General features: G+C 51.3%; 1 protein-coding gene across 1 annotated transcript in view; it reads right to left on the bottom strand.

The window, feature by feature from the left end:
- Positions 1–15,000, bottom strand: part of atxn1a (ataxin 1a) — a 133,155-nt gene that overhangs the window by 87,154 nt on the left and 31,001 nt on the right. The window contains exon 2 of the mRNA XM_056298292.1: positions 2,515–2,702. The gene's annotated coding sequence lies outside the window, so the exon portion shown is untranslated. The remainder of the gene's footprint in view (positions 1–2,514; positions 2,703–15,000) is intronic.

Below are 15,000 nucleotides of genomic sequence, written 5' to 3'. Positions count from 1 at the left end.
TGCCTGTGTATGCACAGTAGTAATAAATGGTGCTTCTTACTGAACTAGCGGTACGAAGACCCACTGCTTGACAATGGAAATGATTCCAATTACCTACACACATTAATTTATCTGTCGAGACCCCCACCACCACCATCACCACCACCACCACCACCATCACCACCAACACCACCATGCATGCCTGCACCCCGCCTTCCTCTGGTCCCTACTCCAAACTGGTACACAGTAAACTTAATAAACTAATTAGTATTTATTCGTATTTATTTCAAAACAGTTCTGCAGTGCCTGGCGGCAGGTCCAGCTCTAGAACCAGGTCTACCCGTACGACCACTTCACATTTACATCTCTGGGACTGACAGTCAGAGTCTATGTTCTGTGTCTGCACGTACACACCGATGACCCACCGATGACCCACCGACGACCCACCGATGATCGAGAGCGCTTATGGCTCACGTATGACCCACTCGCTTCCGCAGTGTCAAAACCTCACATTTCAAATACTGCGCGGGTGTAAACGTGACCTCCGGCGTCAGCCGATACGGAGGCGTCCCCTCCAACTGTTGGTCCATTCTGCCAAGGCAACCCGGAGAAGACGAGAACGCACCGCAATAAATACACAAATAAATCCACCCATGAATAGTTTTGTTTCGCCGTCTGTCCAAGCTGCACCACGACAGACCACTGCCATACACTGCCAGCTGCAGACTCCTGCTCCTGCCCATACAAACATGGCCAAGCTCATCTGCACCATCACCGGACTCAAGCTCGGCTGCCACTTCCTGTTCCCAGCAGGACCCGTTACTTACCACCAGTTGTCGCCCGACTGGATTAAGCAATAAAATGGGGAGTGACAAGTGTAGTCGGCTCTAGTGTGAACGGGGCCCTAAGTAGTCGTCCATCAGAGGAGGAGGAAGAGGAGGAGGACGGGGGGGGGGGGGTACAGTTTGGTTGGGAAACAACTGCCGGTGCTTTCTGTCTGTTTCGTGACTGTTTCTGACCGCCTCTCTCCCACCACCTTAAAAAGCTTCATATCTGTTGTTTCAGTAATATTAGGAGAAAAAGGAATCATCCTCCATACTGTGAGTGTGTCTGTGTGTAATCCATTTCCCTCCCTCGCTTTGCTTTTCTCTCTCTCTCTCTCTCTCTCTCTCTCTCTCTCTCTCTCTCTCTCTCTCTCTCTCTCTGTCAAAATATAGCTGTTCCACAAAAATAGCGCTCCATCCGAGACGCTAGGCGTAGCAGGGGGCCGCCTCTGACTACGCCGACAGAATTCGTCACAGAGTCTTAGTGAGAGAGAGACTGTCTGGAGACACTGGTACGGAGAGAGAGACGGGGGGGGAGAGGATGATGAGGAAAAGGGAGAAAAAGAAGAGATGAGAAGAGCAACAGGTAGTGGGATAAAGAAAAAGAAGGCCAAACAGAAGAGAGGGGAAGAGGAGGAGGAGGAGGAGGAGGAAGAGGGAGAGTCTAGAGGAGAGAAACGGGGAGCGGAGCTGAATGGGATGGATGGCGGGGATTGGCTTTCTCTCTGTTCTCAATAAGCCCTCCCCATTCATCGAGTCCTCCCTCATAGGAGCGAGTGGAGCGCCGACACACAGCTGTTAGGACAGAGATAAAGGACTGACAGAGGAGGCTCAACAGAAACAGAGGAGAGCAAGAACACAGGGACGGGGGGAGAAAGGATGTGTGACAGCGAGAGAGAGAGAGAGAGGTGTAACCGCAGGGAGAGAGCGATGGAGAGAGGGAGGGAGGGCGAGGAAGAATAGCAGATGGAGCGTGGAAGGGGAGAGAGAGATTGAGAGAAAGAAAAAGGGAGAGATTCAGACTGAGGCACACAGAGCCGAGGAAAGAAAGAAACACCATCAGACAAGAGGGAGAGGAAGAAGGGAGGAGCGAGTAACGCGGACATCAGTGATTCAGACGCAGTTATTCTTGTGTGTGTGTGTGTGTGTGTGTGTGTGTGAGAGTGTGAGAGTGTGTGTGTGTAATGACAATGGAGAAATTGGAAATAGTGTCAATTTTCACACAGGTATGGGAAAAGCCTGGCCTGATGCAAGGCGCCAACCAGCTCATCGGGAGCATTTGGGAGTTCAGTGTCTTGCTCAAGGACACCTCGGCATTTTTGCAAGGAGGAGCTGGGGATCGCACCTGCAGCCCTCCAGTCACCACACGACCTGCTCTTCCTCCTGAGGCGCTAACACAACGTTTCACCGGTGGTCTGTCTACATTCAGATCGGGTGCCTTGGAAATGGAGAGGTCTGCCTACATGTCTACAAGTCCTGATTTGCCCGCACGTTAGTACGCCACTCTGGCGTAGTCGTACCTCATCCCCCGTAACACCGCCACAAAGAAAGAGGGGGAAACAGACAAGCCAACAGTTTCTCAAGATGGTAAACGGTTGGTAAACTTTCAAAACTGGAGCTTGATTTGGCTGAGGAGCCCCCGGCTCTTCGGTAGGCAACCGCCACCGCCAAGCATCCTACACACCTGCTGAGTGCCACGACGCTGCCTTACCTGAGTGGAGGAGGCGGGGCTAGCTGGTCTGGGTGGGTGGAGCCTGCAGTTCAGTTGAGGGCCAGCGACCAATAGGAGCAGCAAATCCGGAAGCGTGCTTTGGATTTCTCCACCAGTCGGAGGGGAGTGTACCGGGTGCCCGCTCTGTCAGTCCACGTCTGTCTGTCTGCAGGTGCTGTCACCATTCCCTGTGAGGGAGAGAGGGGGAGGGAGAGGGAGGGAGGGAGAGAGAGAGGGAGAAAGCATCTTAACACCATGTGTTGCACCACAAGCTGTTTACTGCGTCCTACAAATCAACACATTCTTCCTCTCATCGTTTCTATTGTTGCTATTCTCATTAAGGTCGCAGCTCTTGCTTGTTCTGGTCTAATTATCACTGCATTCCTAATCAAACTCCATTTTGCACATGCCCAATCAGGTTACGTTTCAGCAAACTGCAAAACTGGCTTGCTGTATTGGGGGGGGGGAGGCAGTTTGCTTTTAATTTGTAGTAATTCACAACAGCCGCGCAACGCCTTCAGGTCGGCGTGTAAAGCGGCAGAGGCGTTCAGTCACAGCCAGGCGAGACCCGGCCGTGACTTCGCCCGAGCGGTCCCGAGGATCTAATGATTTTATTGCTAAAAACAACAGACCACCAAACACTTCTCCGGCGATGACAGCTGGGTCCATAATGTGTGCGGAAAATACACGCAGGCAACATGTTGACTTTGGCTGCGGCTCGGTCGCCACTGCAGATTCCAACTTGACGGGCCGTCCGGGACAATGTGGACCGAGGCCAGCATGCAAACATAGTGTGAAGCGCTAGTAGCGGCTTCTGCACTGCTTCTGCATGTGTGTGTGTGTGTGTGTGTGTGTGTGTGTATGTGTGTGTGTGTGTGTGAGAGAGACATACAATACGATTCTGCACGTATACTGCACAGTGCCAATCACTCTTTTCCACTCCATCTCTCTATCTCGCCCTCAGCTCTCTCTCTCTCGCTCTCTGTCTCCCCCATCTCTTTCCGTCTTCTCTCTCCGGTTGTTCCTTCTGTCTGCCCAGCAGTAGGAAGGGGGGGAAAAATCCCCACTGCTATTAATACACGGACGGCCCGTCGCCATGGCAACCGCTCTGTGTTTACCTGTATCACACGCCAGTTCAAGGCGTCCATGTCCTCCTTTTTCAAGACGGCACAGCCGACGTGTGGAGGAGGCCGGGTCTCGCTCGCATCGCCTCGCCTCGCCCCGCCCCGCCCCCCTCGTCGGCGGAGGCACGTGGCGTTTTGACAGGACGGCGAGCAACAGAGGGGCGTGACCACACGTGAGGCGTCTTCTTGCGGAAGTGTGGTTCCGCTCGTTGCCGAGTTATGAGCTGACCCGGCGGATGCCAGACTTTTAAAGCCCCATGGCTGGGGGTCCGGCCCACTGTGAGAATGGGTTCATCCACGGGCACTATTGATCGCCGACCGAGCATCGACGCACCGGCTGATACACACCGGGGACCAGGTCACAGAGATGTGTTTGTGTCTGCTGATGTTTGCTACCAAACCAAAACCCCCAACCTCCCTCTGTACTTTACTCACACAACTTATCAGAGGATGGAAAAGTCCTTCTCAAGTTAAAATACCCCAAAAGGTCAGAGTTCACAAAGACGCACTGGTTTAAACGACGTGTGCAGCAGACAGCCGCGCACTGCTGAGGACTGGTTGTGTTGGGTGTGTCCTAAGTGTGTGTGTGTGTGTGTTGCCAGACGTTACGAAGGAGGGGGGAAAAAAGAAAAGTGTGTTCAGCGTAGTGGGGGGGGGGCAGAAAATCAGGTCAGGTGATCATGTGACAGTTTACTGGGCCGCAGGATAGAAACCGATAGTGCAACACACTTTTTCTTGTTTCTGCTAAGTACATAAACACAGACAAACAGAGTAAACACACACACACACACAGGCAAGTGAAGCTGACACACACACACACACACAGGCATGTGAAGCTGACACACACACACACACACACACACACACACACACACACACACACACACACACACACACACACACACACACAGGTATGTGAAGCTGGCACACAGATACACGCACACACACATAGGCATGTGAAGCTGACACACCCACACAGGCACGTGACGCTGATACACCACTTGGTGTACCCATAGTGTGTGTGCATGGATGCAATCTCAAAACGCGTAAGGACAGACATCCACTTTCCCACACACACACACACACACACACACACAACGGCAAACACACATGAAACATGCATGCAAACAGGTAAACACAAATCCTCATACATACTCACAATATAACCACGTGCATGCAAGCATAAGCATCTGCATGCACGTGCATGCGGAGTTTGAAGAAAGTCCAAGAATTGAACTCAAAACACCACGGCGCTGCACGAGGACGCGGTACTCATCATCTCCGCTAACGCGACTGGGAAGCTAATTAGCCGAGCGTATTATTCTGGGTGACACAATGGTGGATCAACATAATATCATCTCATCGTCTGCCTCGTGCTCTCCAAAATGGGATTGCGGTGACATTTAGTGGAGTATGAATTAAAATGACTTGCAGGGCAATTACAGCAGATGCATATGAACTAACCGCTAAATAGTCACGCCGATTAGAAAAACAGATACATTTTTAATTATCGCACAATGTCAATTTCACAACAGCTTAAAAAAAATCACTTTACTTGCGGTGGATGTGTAATCGCGTCGTAATTTTAGGGGCTATTTCGACGGCAGCAAGTTGTTGCTGCTATGAGCCATTTTCCTAATCTCAGCGCCGAGTCCAGTTGCCAGACAGCTGCAGAAGGGATAAGGGAGATGCATGCTGCGTGGAAAGGCTGAAAGCCGGACTCTGCAGCTGTTTGGATTAAAGATAGCGGAGGAATCTCAACGTTTAATTCTTCCACACTATGAATGAAATAGTCCCCGACGACCCATTGCATTACAAAACAAACGAGACTTTCCCAGGTATCTGCGTGAGTTGGACGATGAAAAAACGAGCTGGGTTGTTAAAACAGGTCAGACACAGCTAACGTTCATTGCTGTGAGTTGCCTGGGTGGAGTTGGTGGAGAATTCCCTGAAGAGGGCAATTTAGATCATGTGTAATGGAAAACACACACTAATCAGTGTGAGCCAGGTCTCTGTTGCAGCGGCTATTTCCAGAGGAATCGTAATATTTTTTCTCTCTCAATAAAAACAGGATTTGGCAAGCACGTGGCGATGACGATACATGAACTCGAACAGCGAGACTTTCTTCGCGGTGAGCGAGCTTCGTCTCCTGCACGGCACCACTTGCAGGGCGGAGCTGGGCGTGTCAGCCACTTCCGCTACTCGACTCGACTCGTCGCGTTTGCTGTTATTGCTTTGTCCCACTCGGGCTGCCGTAGCACAGCCTCGTCACGAGTCTGGGCGGTGCCGAGCGGATATTTGCTCCTGCGCATCGACTTCCGTTCCGTGTACCGTACGCCCCCGGGTTCCCATCCGGTGTCCGAAACGCCATCAGCTGGTCAATTAAAGGCCCGCTGTGGAATTGAAGAAACGAGCCGCACCTACAAACTCTCGATGGCGTGAGTGGACGTGTTGGCGTCGGCGGAGTGACACATTTCCTCCGCGGAGGCACCGACGGACGTATCGCTTTGTGGCACTTTCACATTCAAGGTGTTTTCAAGCAGTTTTTGAATTGACGTCACCAGAACGGGTCTTGAACATGACCAGGGTTAAAGCAACTTGTCACATAAGCATACACGCACGCACAGACACACACACACACACACACACACTGTGCAGCTACAAATACAGACACACAAAAACGTATGCATGCACTCAAAACACACACACACACATGCTACAAAAACATATGCATGCACACACACTCACACACACTACATACTTATATGCAGCTATAAATAGACACACAAAAACGTATGCATGCACTCACACACACACACACACACACACGCTACAAATACAGACACAAAAATGTATGCATGCACACACACTCACACACACTACATACTTATATGCAGCTATAAATAGACACACAAAAACGTATGTATGCACTCACACACACACACACACACGCTACAAATACAGACACAAAAATGTATGCATGCACACACACTCACACATACTACATACTTATATGCAGCTATGAACAGACACACAAAAATGTATGCATGCACTCACACACACACACACACACACACGCTACAAATACAGACACAAAAATGTATGCATGCACACACACACACACACACTACATACTTATATGCAGCTATAAACAGACACACAAAAATGTATGCACACACTACATATTTATATGCAACTACAAATACACACAAAAACATGCATGTTCACACACATACACACACTACATACTTATATGCAGCTATAAGTAGACACACAAAAACGTATGCATGCACTCACACACACACACGCTACAAATAGACACAAAAATGTATGCATGCACACACACACACACACACACACACACACACACACACACACACACACACACACACACACGTGTAGACCCACACTGACCAGAGTGATGCTGCATTTAAAGCTCACATTTTGTTTCACCATGTTTTCAATAAAACCAAATGTGGGTTTTATCTGAAGGAAGAAGTGTTTGAGACTTCTTCCTCTAGCCTCCCTCCTCTCCTTACATCCTCTCTAGCCTCCCTCCTCTCCTTGTGTCCCCTCTAGCCTCCCTCCTCTCCTTGTGTCCCCTCTAGCCTCCCTCCTCTCCTTACATCCTCTCTAGCCTCCCTGCTCCCCTTGTGTCCCCTCTAGCCTCCCTGCTCTCCTTGTGTCCCCTCTAGACTCCCTGCTCTCCTTGTGTCCCCTCTAGCCTCCCTGCTCTCCTTGTGTCCCCTCTAGACTCCCTGCTCTCCTTGTGTCCCCTCTAGCCTCCCTCCTCTCCTTATGTCCCCTCTAGCCTTCCTCCTCTCCTTGTGTCCCCTCTAGCCTCTGTCCCCCCCTTGTGTCCCTTCTAGCCTCCCTGCTCCCCTTGTGTCCCCTCTAGCCTCCCTGCTCTCCTTGTGTCCCCTCTAGACTCCCTGCTCTCCTTGTGTCCCCTCTAGCCTCCCTGCTCTCCTTGTGTCCCCTCTAGCCTCCCTGCTCTCCTTGTGTCCCCTCTAGACTCCCTGCTCTCCTTGTGTCCCCTCTAGACTCCCTGCTCTCCTTATGTCCCCTCTAGCCTTCCTCCTCTCCTTGTGTCCCCTCTAGCCTCTGTCCCCCCCTTGTGTCCCTTCTAGCCTCCCTGCTCCCCTTGTGTCCCCTCTAGCCTCCCTGCTCCCCTTGTGTCCCCTCTAGCCTCCCTGCTCTCCTTGTGTCCCCTCTAGCCTCCCTGCTCTCCTTATGTCCCCTCTAGCCTCCCTGCTCTCCTTGTGTCCCCTCTAGACTCCCTGCTCTCCTTGTGTCCCCTCTAGACTCCCTGCTCTCCTTGTGTCCCCTCTAGACTCCCTGCTCTCCTTGTGTCCCCTCTAGCCTCCCTCCTCTCCATGTGTCCCCTCTAGCCTCCCTGCTCCCCTTGTGTCCGCTCTAGACTCCCTGCTCTCCTTGTGTCCCCTCTAGCCTCCCTGCTCTCCTTGTGTCCCCTCTAGCCTCCCTGCTCTCCTTGTGTCCCCTCTAGCCTCTCTCCTCTCTGTGTGTCCCCTCTAGCCTCCCTGCTCTCCTTATGTCCCCTCTAGCCTCTCTCCTCGTGTCCGCTCTAGCCTCCCTCCTCTCCTTGTGTCCCCTCTAGCCTCCCTGCTCTCCTTGTGTCCCCTCTAGACTCCCTGCTCTCCTTGTGTCCCCTCTAGCCTCCCTGCTCTCCTTATGTCCCCTCTAGCCTCTCTCCTCGTGTCCGCTCTAGCCTCCCTCCTCTCCTTGTGTCCCCTCTAGCTTCCCTGCTCTCCTTGTTTCCCCTCTAGCCTCCCTGCTCTCCTTGTGTCCCCTCTAGCCTCTCTCCTCTCTGTGTGTCCCCTCTAGCCTCCCTGCTCTCCTTATGTCCCCTCTAGCCTCCCTCCTCTCCTTGTGTCCCCTCTAGCCTCCCTGCTCCCCTTGTGTCCCCTCTAGCCTCCCTGCTCTCCTTGTGTCCCCTCTAGCTTCCCTGCTCTCCTTGTGTCCCCTCTAGCCTCCCTGCTCTCCTTATGTCCCCTCTAGCCTCCCTCCTCTCCTTGTGTCCCCTCTAGCCTCCCTCCTCTCCTTGTGTCCCCTCTAGCCTCCCTGCTCTCCTTGTGTCCCCTCTAGCCTCCCTGCTCTCCTTGTGTCCCCTCTAGCCTCCCTGCTCTCCTTGTGTCCCCTCTAGCCTCCCTGCTCTCCTTGTGTCCCCTCTAGCCTCCCTGCTCTCCTTATGTCCCCTCTAGCCTCTCTCCTCTCTGTGTGTCCCCTCTAGCCTCCCTGCTCTCCTTGTGTCCCCTCTAGCCTCCCTGCTCTCCTTGTGTCCCCTCTAGCTTCCCTGCTCTCCTTATGTCCCCTCTAGCCTCCCTCCTCTCCTTGTGTCCCCTCTAGCCTCCCTCCTCTCCTTATGTCCCCTCTAGCTTCCCTGCTCTCCTTGTGTCCCCTCTAGCCTCCCTGCTCTCCTTGTGTCCCCTCTAGCCTCTCTCCTCTCTGTGTGTCCCCTCTAGCCTCCCTGCTCTCCTTATGTCCCCTCTAGCCTCCCTCCTCTCCTTGTGTCCCCTCTAGCCTCCCTGCTCTCCTTGTGTCCCTGTATGACTGCAGCACACCTCGTCAGCACATTCAACACAACTTCAGTTTGCATCTGCATTTAAGTGATTGGTTTATTTTATGAAGGGACAGGTGGTTAGTGCTGCATGCTCAGTGAACTTATAGACACATAACGAACATGTTCACACACACACACACACACACACACACACATACACACACACACACACACACACACAAAGAAAGAGGACCGCATGTTTTTTTTCTCCTGACTCAGCAGCAGGCAGCCCAGGATTCAGTTTCCATCTGCGTTGTAACCGTGTGTGTGTTTATGTGTGTGTGTGTCTATGTGTGTGTGTGTGTGTCTATGTGTGTGTGTGTGTGTCTATGTGTGTGTGTCCACATTCACGTGGAACTCTGCAAAGGGTTTTGCCCAGCCCAAATCTTCCAATTGGTTCTTCTCCTGCTGTCACACACACACACACACACACACACACACACACACACACACACACACACACACACACACACACACACACACACACACACACACCACCACCTGGTCTCATGTTTTCTGCCGACTGCATCAGCCGTTGTGTGTAAATGTGTGTGTGTGTGTGTGTGCGTGTGTGTGTGAGTCAGAGCAGTATCAGCAGGATTACAATCTGACCCAGCTTGTCTGACAGACACCACTGTTACTAATAGTGTCCACACTGCCACTGCCTGTACATCCCTGACATTACTAGTCCTGCTTCCCTTACTACTGAGCGACTCCTATTACCCATAATTCCACATGCAAGATTACAAACGCAACAAAAATTAATTTCCTGGAATGGAAGACGTTCAAGCAAGCGGGCCCGGGTTTTAGTACCATCTTCTGCAAAAAATAAAAACGTCCAAAAGAATACCCCCCCCCTCCCTTTTTGCTTTTAGCTCATTGATCATGAGTTTTATGTGCGGGCTCTCCGAGACTGAGCAAAATGTGATCTTATGATTCGTTTAAAGTGAACCTGCAAGCCACAGGAGTCTTAAAAACAAGCGGAGCGGCACCTAATTGGCCTCCTTCCCAAGGAGAACTTGAGAACAATGCAGATGGAGGCGGCTGAGCCAAACCTGTCAAACCTCTGGGTTTTTTTTCTCTCTTTTTTCCACACTCTTGTACACCCCCCCTCCCCCCCGCTCGATTTGTGCAGACCCTCTGCATGCAAATCACACCGACTCGTCATCGGCAATTCACAAGTTAGAAACCAACGGCACTATATAGCAGAAATATCCATTCAGATGAGAGGAGAAAGGCCATAATGAACACGTTCATGACCAGTCTGCTTTCATTCTCTTCTCTTTATCCGAGGGCTCTGGAGCAAACCCCAGCGGACACCGGGGCAGGAGACGGAGAGGACACCCTGGATAGGTTGCCGGCCCATTAAAGGTCAGCCTGTGGACATGGTTTCACAAATCAACTTTGCAATAAAAAAAAAAGTGCCCAATAGTGTTGCAAGAAACAAACAAACAAACAAACAAACAGAAAACCTGCATGTGAAGGGAGATCCAGATCCAGATCCAGATCCATAAATACTGGTTCTCCGGTATTTATGCAAATTCACACAGTGCTTGCATTAGCCCTTACACTGTTTGTCACGGAGGGGGGAAAAAAATGAAAACTATGAAATGTAATAATAATAGAAAAAAAAGGATATCATTGAGAACTACAGCCGTACTTTGAAAGTGCCAGTCTTTAAAAAAGCAGACTGAGTCATCGCTCAGCTGCTCCTCAGCGTGTACTCCTGGTCGTGCAGGGAGGAGGAAACCCAGCTGACAAGCCGAATAGACCGCCGTTGTCTTTGCCCGGGTAAAGACAACGGCAGTGTCGGCTTAATGCTTTATGTGGCCGTCACATCGTGTGGGACCTGATGATTTTGCGACACATTGCTCCGTCGTTCTGCTCAACTGGCGGTGAGACGGGGCGGAAAGATGGCCGAGGCAGAGACGGGCGGGGGGGGACTGGGCGGCAGCGATGTGACGGCCAGTTGAATGCAGCGATATCCAAACTGTGATTGCAGTGAATAGGCAGTAAACATGGGTGACTAAATTGTAGTCTGTCTGTCTGCATATCTGTCTGTCTGTCTGCATGTGTGCCTGTCTGCATGTCTGTCTGTGTCTGTCTGTCTGTCTGCATGTCTGCCTGCCTGCCTGCCTGTCCGTCCATCTGCATATCTGCATGTCTGTCTGCATATCTGCATGTCTGTCTGCATATCTGCATGTCTGTCTGCATATCTGCATGTCTGTCTGCATATCTGTATGTCTGTCTGCATATCTGTATGTCTGTCTGTCTGTATGTCTGTCACTTCGTCTCACATCTCTCTCACTATGGCTCAGTCTCTCTCTCTCTCTCTCTCTTTCTCTCTCTCTCCCTCCTGCTGGTCCTTCCACATCTTCCACCCTGTTACCTCCTGTTGAACATTTCTGACATCGTCTTCGAGCGACAGAGAGGGGTAGAGTGGTAGAAAGAGAGAGAGAGAGAGTGCAAAAGAGAGAGCGAGGGGAACAGAGTGGCAGAGAAGAGCCAGGGACTGGAACTGGCTCCCCCGTTACGCAACTCTCTGACATAAACTGTATCACTGCCAGGTCAAAGTTCAAAGTTCATCACTGGGGAGGAGTTCCTGGAGCTGCTTCTGTGTGTCTGCTGATCACGCTTTTTCCTGCTGATACTCACAGGGGCACGCACACACACACACACACACACACACACACACACACACACACACACACACACACACACGGATGTTCAGGCCGGGGGTTTGGTTTGGGACAGCAGCACGTGCAAGACAGATTGGTACGCAGCAGGTCAACCAATCAAAATTATGCTCTTGGTAATGTAACCCAGAAGGCGGCGAGATCTACACAACTGCCACATACTCTACCGAAAGCTACACATATGGGGGCGTAGCGGCCTATTTCGTTGCCTACCAACACGGGGATCACCGGTTCGAATCCCCTTGTTACCTCCAGCTTGGTCAGCCGTCTCTACAGACACAATTGGCCGTGTCTGTGGGTGGGAAGCCGGATGCGAGTATGTGTCCTGGTCGCTGCACTAGCGCCTCCTCTGGTCGGTCGGGTTGCCTGTTCGGGGGGGTAGGGGGAACTGGGGGAATAGCATGATCCTCCCACGCGCTACATCCCCCTGGTGAAACTCCTCACTGTCAGGTGAAAAGAAGCGGCTGGCAGCTCCACATGTATGGGAGGAGGCATGTGGTAGTCTGCAGCCCTCCCCGGATCAACAGAGGGGGTGGAGCAGCGACCGGAATAGCTCGGAAGAGTGGGGTATTTGGCCGGATACAATTGGGGAGAAAAAGGGAGGGGAAAAAAAAGAAAGCTACACATATTTGCCTCGAAAACCTGTTAGCCAGATTCTGCGTTATCATTAATTTGCATAAATGCATTTTCAGTATGCTGGATGATGCGGGACACGGCCACAGAGACGGCGGGATCAGTTGTGTTTCGATGTCTACGGTGTAAGCCGGGGTAGACTTTCCCACATGGCTGGACACACAACACGGTTTCCATGTCCAGCTACTATATATGTTAGCGCTAGGAGGGTTAGTCAGTCAGAAGCCATGTGACGCGTGATTGCTACTTTGTAACTTTAGCACCTTTACTGAAACACTGATAAACGTCAGACTGGCAGCTGGAAACAGTGTAACCTGTGTGCCGTGACCATCAATGATGTTCAGAACTACACGCTACAAATGATCTCATAGGTAGGTGTTTGATAAAAAAAGACATCACAGAAATTGGTCTATTGTTTTGGTGTGCAACGTGTACGTCTGTACTTGCAAATCTCCATTTTATTGTTCAGGATGCAATGAGGAAAAAATACAGAAATACAAGCTACACCCATCATATATCTGTCCTTTAAGATGATGCAGAGTCATATCTATAAGTTGGCACCGCTGCTTATGGGTATAAGGGAAGGGTGGATTACTTTGCTGTGTGTGTGTGTGTGTGTGTGTGTGTGTGTGTGTGTTTGTGTGTGTGTGTGTGTGTGTTAGTGGATGACTAATCATGTCAGGTGGGTGGACAGCCTGCTAACGGCTATGGTTTGGGAGCCATTGAATTGTACACACGCACACGTGTACACACACACACACACACACACACACACACACACACACACACACACACGGTGGAGCACCACGCCTAACAACACGGCAGTATTTGTGAAACACTGACAACAACGTTAAGCGTTGTCGTCTAAATGAGTGATGACTCTCTGACCCGCTGTTAAAAAAAAGTACACAACGGTGATAAGGCCGCCTATCGCACGGAGATAGACAGATGATAAAACACAAAGCGCCCCTACCGGCCCTGAACACACATAATATTGACAGACACGACTCCCATTATCTCCGAAACACGCTGCTGAGATACAGCGTAGAGGAAATCACTGACACGTTATAGATCAGGGTTTCCCAAGACCTGGGGTCAGGACCTCAGGTGGAGTCTCCTGGTCTGAAGACGTGGTTAGAGCTCCTAATCCATTTGAAATTGATTGATAATAATGCACGTGTGTAACATGTTCACATTTTGCATGTATTGGTGACAATCTACGTGCTTCGTCAACCGCGTCCATGTGTGACGCCATGGGATGAGACGGTGTTATGTTACGGGGGCCATTTTGCTCCGCAGTGCTACCAGTGGCCAAAAAAATCCACGGTTCCTCCTTTTTATTTGGGGGGGGGGGCCGAATTGTACTTGGCCAACTACCCCACTCTTCCGAGCCGTCCCGGTCGCTGCTCCACCCCCTCTGTTGATCCGGGGAGGGCTGCAGACTACCACATGCCTCCTCCCATACATGTGGAGTCGCCAGCCGCTTCTTCTCCCACCTGAACAGGCGCCCGGACCGACCAGAGGAGGCGCTAGCGCGGCGACCAGGACACATACCCACATCTGGCTTCCCACCCACACACGGCCAATTGTGTCTGTAGGCATGCTCATCTAAGCCGAAGGTAACACGGGGATTCGAACCGGCGATCTCCGTGTTGGTAGTTAACGAAATAGACCGCCCTGCCACCCGGACGCCGTCCACAACTCATCTCTAAGTCTCCTCTTCGCCTCCGTTCCACTATCTTCCTCTTTTCTCGTCTCCTCTCCTCTGCTTGTGTTCTCCGGAGGAAGAGTTGACCATGACACGTGATATGGTAGTAAGAGCGAGTACACACACATGCACGCCCACACACACACACACACACACACACAAACACACAGTGATCTGGAAAAGCACAAACAAGGCTCTGGGGAGACATAACATGGTGTGATGGAGAGCACTGCCATCTTACATAGGAGAGATGTGTGCGAGAAACAAAGAGGGAGAGAACGGGAGTGAGATAAAGAGCTAGACATCAAGATAAATTCATCAAGTACAAAGATTCCTGCACACGCATGTGCAGGAATACAAACACGCGGAAAAGAAAGACAGCTTTTGCGTGCACGTTTGTGTGTGTGTGTGTGTGTGTGTGCGTGCATGCTTGTTTGTGTGGGTGTGTGCGAGACTGACACCCCGCGCTAATGCCAAACATCTGAGCAGAAACCAGCACCTGAGGGAATTACCCAGCATTCCTGAGTCGCTCTGCGTTAGCAGAGAGGGCCCAGAGATGCGGGAGGAGAGCGGAACCTCTTTGATCGACCCGAAAGATCCTAACGCTGGGATAAAGGAGGAGAGCTCGGGGGAACCTGAGGAGATTTCTCTTTCTCCCCCTTCTCTCTCTCTCACACACCTACTCACTTTTCATATACCTGCACACACACACACACACACACGTTTCCATTTAAAAAAAATAAA

The sequence above is a fragment of the Lampris incognitus genome, chromosome 18 (genome assembly GCF_029633865.1).
Source record: "Lampris incognitus isolate fLamInc1 chromosome 18, fLamInc1.hap2, whole genome shotgun sequence".
Lineage (NCBI taxonomy): Eukaryota > Metazoa > Chordata > Actinopteri > Lampriformes > Lampridae > Lampris > Lampris incognitus.
This window is presented reverse-complemented; position numbering and strand designations above follow the sequence as displayed.